Source organism: Schistocerca serialis, chromosome 3 (genome assembly GCF_023864345.2).
Source record: "Schistocerca serialis cubense isolate TAMUIC-IGC-003099 chromosome 3, iqSchSeri2.2, whole genome shotgun sequence".
NCBI lineage: Eukaryota > Metazoa > Arthropoda > Insecta > Orthoptera > Acrididae > Schistocerca > Schistocerca serialis.
The window spans coordinates 875,991,107-875,996,942 of NC_064640.1; the positions used below are offsets into that span (position 1 = coordinate 875,991,107).

At 38.0% G+C, this 5,836-nt stretch overlaps 1 pseudogene; it reads left to right on the plus strand.

Annotated features, from left to right (window-relative positions):
* Positions 1–3,698: 3,698 nt before the first annotated feature.
* LOC126471746 (5S ribosomal RNA) lies at positions 3,699–3,816 on the plus strand (annotated as a pseudogene).
* Positions 3,817–5,836: the final 2,020 nt, after the last annotated feature.

Below are 5,836 nucleotides of genomic sequence, written 5' to 3' on the forward strand. Positions count from 1 at the left end.
CATGATAAAATCTGCTGACACAGGAGTTCACACTGTGGAGAAAAACTGTCATGCCCACATGATCAAGGAGGCCATAGAAATCCACAAACACGATAATAGCTTCATCTAGAATAGATAGAGCCTCTAGCTAGTGTATCCTGGATTCCCATGCTGTAGTGAACAATGGTTGTGGGGATCAGGTCGAGACCCGCAGTGCTAATGACCAGGGAAAAGCCCTCAGATACTGGCATGACAGGTAAATATAATGTATGGCCATGAGCTCACCCTGAATCCAATGACAACAAGGACTTGAGCTGGTGAAATATCAGGAAAATCATGAAACAATCACTAACCAGAGAACTCAAGACAACAGGCAATTAGCCAACAAAAGGCCTATGAAAGCTTCAAGAGATTTCCTTTACGACAGACCGCAAAATTACAGAAACATTTAATAACTTTATTCTGTCAGTATCAAATAATTTAATATTCAATGCTTTCTTAGCAGACAGCCTCACATTCCACTGAAAAGACTTGCAAAACAAGTTTTATCAAATCCAGCTTTATTCTAATGTATATAAAAGTTTGCAGTGTTATCAACTCTCTTAACAATAAATGTTCAAGTGGAAATGTTTGTTCACATGAACTTAGTAATATACTGAGTGACTTAAGTGATGAACCTTTTTACAGTAGTACATTCCCAGAGCCACTTAAATATGCTGTTGTCAAACTACTTCACAACAAAAGGAGACAAAACATTGTAAGTAATTACCAAAAGATCTCATTACCACCAATATTTTCACAAATTTTTAGGCATATACTGGACTTTATATACTCAGTAGTAAACAGTTCGGATTTCAAAAAGGACTGTAAACTGAACACATAGAACTAAGAATGGTCATTAAATCTAAGTAGTGGGTTTTCCAATTGTGGTTCTGATTTCTATATAGTACGAATGTCCAAAAGAACAGACACCATTTGTTGTCCAGAAGCCATTTTGAATTAAGACACAGCCAACATTTGTAGTTCCTTTGTGTCTTAACATTTTAAACCTCTTGTATTTCATTCTTTGAGCAAACTATTTGACATATGATATACTGACATCAATAAACTAGAAAAAAAACTACTGTAGGAAATATTGTGTAAGTTAGCTAATATTTTTGACCACCTGAAGCACATCCTACCACAAAAATAAAAATATTATACAGTATATCACACAGCAGGTCCATGGTTTTTATCTTATCTGATTGGCAGAAAATAATGTATATCAGTTCCATGTCACCATGTAATAACAAACACTTAGAATTTAAAGCAATAAGACATGGTGTACCAACGGAATAATATCTTGGGGAGTCAACTGTAAAAATATTCAAATAGTTTTCAAATTACAGAAAAGAGCAATTCGTATAATAACCAAGAGTGGCAGTAGGGCTCACTGCCTTGAACATTTCCAAAAGCTGGAAATCCTAACTGTCCCCTGTGAATACATTTTTCAAAGTATTATGTATGTAAAAAAAAATATTGACTGCTATGTTAAAAATTCTTTAGTACACAGCTATGAAACTAGAAACCAATACAATCTGCACCTAGAGAGAAAAAATAAAGTTAAAACTCAGCAGAGCTTGTTCTACAATGCCCTTAAATTATATAATAAATTACCCCAAAATATAAAAGATATTGACACAATTGGAAAGTTCAAAACAAAACTAAAAAAATTTTTATTAAATAAAAGTTATTACACAGTAATGGACTATCCGAATTGAAACACGTAGTGTAATTAAAGTAGCCTGCATTGTAATACACAAGGAAAAAATTATAACATGAAATCCAGAATTGTTCAGTACTATAAGAAAATTACATAAGGATATAAAACTAGTGTAAGATACATTAAAAATGTGTGTAAATATTAATTTTGTGTGTATAAATTGTAAGTATATTGTATTGTATATGATTTTGCTGACGAAATCCACACAATATAAATTGTTACATGGATTAATAAAGAAATCAAACAATCAATCAATCAGGTTTCCTTTTGGGTCATCAGTTGCTTTTGATATACACTGTTGGAAAAAAATTAGTACACCCTTTTGTAGGTTTCCAATTCACTCAAAATTTATTGTGGCAACAGTGCATATTGAACACATGAAATGATTACATTTACAGATCAACAGCACAAGTGGTTGTGAGGAATGAGATGTCAACCCACGCTGAAACACCCACATTGTCAATCATAAAGATGGTGAATACTTTCCTCGGATACATTATTCCATGCCTGGTCAACCCGTGCATGTAGTTCTGTAAGAGCTGTTGGTTGGCAAGTCACACGAACCATTCTAATTCCATCATATCCCACATGCACTTGACTGAAGACAGGTCCAGAGATTGTGCTGGCCCAGGAAATTGCAGCACATCTTGCAGAAAAAGTTGAGTTTCATGGGCAGTGTGTGGGTGAGCATTATCCTGTTGGAGCAACACATCAACATCACCTTCCCACTACATGAATGGCACAACAACAGGTCTAACAACATTCTGCCCATAGTGAGCACTGCTTAGCATCCTTTCCAGAAACACCCAAGTTGAAAGTGACTTGTAGCTTATCACACACCAGACCATAAGGTCCGGGGTGGGGCCAATGTGTCTTCAATGAATGCACTTTACGAGGCAGCACTCACCAAGTCTACATTCTACTCACAGACAACCATCACTCACATGTAGGCAGAATCTTTTCTCATCACTGAAGACCATGGCACACCATTCCATCTTCCAAGTGATCCTCTGATGGCACCAGTCCAGCTGTTCACGTCGATGCTGTGCCACGATTGGAAGACAGGCTAGAGGTGTGCATGCCCACAGTCCCACTGCTAATAACGCTGGTTCACAACAGCTCATAATGACCCTCTTGGCTCACAAGCCCTCTTATCTGTGTTGTGGTAGCTGTACAATCAGCCACTGGTACTCTTACACTATGACGATCCTAGATGATATCTGTGCTATGTGGATGTCCATAATCTCGTCTACAGGTGTGAGAATGTTCGCATGATAACTGATACTAGTGTCATTGCAGAACTGATGCAGCATGTCCAAATTTCATGACAGTTCATTGAAAGGACCATTTTTCACTTGAAAGGCCACAATTGGACCCTTCTAAAACTCATTCAGTCGGCTGTAGGAAGGATGAATGCATCCCTGTTGCATAGCTGCCTGCTTGCTTCACTAATTCTCATTACAATGAGTTTTCTGACTGTGAGCATTCCATATTACAAGGTAGACACACACAGCATTCTGGTAGCTATGCCACTACGTTATCTGTTGGCAGACACTGTTGCAACCATTATCAGTTCATCTACTATCCAGCAGGTGGCGTATGCCATCATTGGAACAGAATCAGTGTCACCTTTCCAGGTGTACTAATTTTTTTCAGGCAGTCTGTGTACAACATCTTGCACCAGTAGCTTCAAAAGATGCAAATTTTGTCCATCTCTCTGATAATATGAGTATAAGGAAAAAAAATAATACCATTTTTCTTATTGAAAAGGCAGCTAATGAAATATTTCAGAATATCAGTAGATTGTTCAAGGCAGATGGATTACCATTTAATTTAGCAACACTGACTGCATACAATGCAGTACTTCTTACAGAAGTCCAAAAACTATCAAAATAGGTTTCTCAAATAATGAAACACAAGAAATTTCAAATCTTAAGTTTCTGGTATTGGAATATCTGGCAAAATCCTTGCCGCAGTGGGTACACTGGTTCCCGTGAGATCACCAAAGTTAAGCGCTGTCGGGCGTGGTCAGCACTTGGATGGGTGACCATCCAGGCCACCATGTGCTGTTGCCATTTTTCGGGGTGCACTCAGCCTCATAATGCCAATTGAGGAGCTACTCGACCGAACAGTAGCAGCTTCGGTCCAGAATACCATCTTACGACCGGGAGAGCGGTGTGCTGACCCCACGCCTCTCCTATCCGTATCCTCCACTGAGGATGACACGGTGGTTGGATGGTCCCGGTAGGCCACTCGTGGCCTGAAGATGGAGTGCAATTGGAAAAGCCACTGTCTAGATTTAATGACTTAGTTCTGCTTTGTTTCCAGTATACATGTTTACAGATAATGTGATTAAAAATTTAAGAAACTAATTTATTCTGCATGTTTTCATTCACTGTTAACTGTGGAATCAGTTTCTGGGGAAACTCAACATATGGGACGGACATTTACTTTCAGATCACAGAAGTCTGTTATATGTTATTTCAAATATCATGCACTTTAGTTAGAAGATATCTTAGTTAGCTGGTAACTTCCTTTCCTGTGGCACCACAGGACAGTACATTGTTCATTTGTGAACTATTTTATGAGCTTATAACTATAAGGAACTTATTTTGGTTTATGGGTGTGCTTAGTAGTTTAACTGTTACATTTATTGCATGTTTGCCTATTTGCTAGGCACAGATCTGCATTTTAATAATTGTGTTGTACATAGTTCTGCTGCCTCTAATGGTTATGCTACAACTAATTGTTTGTTTTTGTTTGAGCAGTCAGTTCGGTTGCTTCTGTTCCTCTAGCACCACAGGAGAATGCATTGTGCATTTTTGAATTACATTATGAGCTTCCAACTATGAAGTGACATATTTTAATTAATCTGTGTGCTTAGAAGTTTATTTTTTATGTTTGTTGTGTGTTTGTGTATTTACTAAGCACAAGTTCATATTTTAATAACTGTCTGGTCCATAGTTCCACAACCTTTAGTATGATTAGAGACTGTGATAACCGTATTTGGATGCAATCTGAGTTGGTGACCCTTTACTCACAGCTCCATGCAGTCCTCCATCCAGTCATGTAGCTTGAGGCTGTTGCCAATGGGCTGTGGGAAGCTGGAAATGGGGATCCAAGGGATGTCCAGTGCATCACACATGTCCCTCAATTGATCCACTACTGTGGCTGCCATGTATTATTACCCACACTGAGGTTGAACCCTCAGCTGTGGTTGAGTAGCAGATTGTTCCATGGTCTGGTAGACTGCAAAAGATTTTCTGTGAGGCCTATTGAAAGGCCTTCCCAGTTTGTGTGATAACAGGTTTCTGGAGCTGTCTGTTGCTGTTAAAAACACTGACCCAGATTCAAGATTCAAGATCTGGGCGTTCTCAGAGAGTGGCATTACTGGTAGTTGGGGGCTCCAGTGTTAGATGTCTAATGGGACTCCTTAGGGATATGACTGCCAATGTGAGGAAGAAGTCCAGTGTACGCTTTGTGCAAAACAGAGAGAGTCATATGCAAAAGCAATGTGTGGGACAGTAGTAGAAAACTTCTTGCATTACAAGAAAATTTAGCTGCAAAAATTTTCTCTAGTAACTGTAGCGGCATGTGGACCAATGTATCTACTAAAAGTTTTCCTGGAGATAATAATCTCCCACCCTGTTGATTATTTTCTAACTCTGTTGTGACAGTTTTGTTTCTGGAATGACTAATACGTTTAAAATAAAAATTGTAAGATGTATTCTAATGCAGAACTGTCACGTGTGAACCAGAATACTAATTCAGATGTATATTATAGTGATTTTGAATAAATTTTTCCAAACAAGCTTTGTTCATCAGGAGAAGGTAGAATTATATGTGAATTTTTGAATGAGCCCAACTCCAAAGAGGGGACTGACTGCATGAAAGAATTTTGTGAAAAATAACTTCAAATGCAAATTAATCTAGACAAGTCCTATGATAATTTTACACAAAGAAAAGCACTTACAAGAAGACATTGGGGAAAGTCCATTGGGTATTAGTTCATCAGTCTGAGGATTCAATGGAATAGTTTCTAAAATATGTTGATAAATTAGACAGAGCATTAGAGAAAAGTGAAAGGCAGAATTT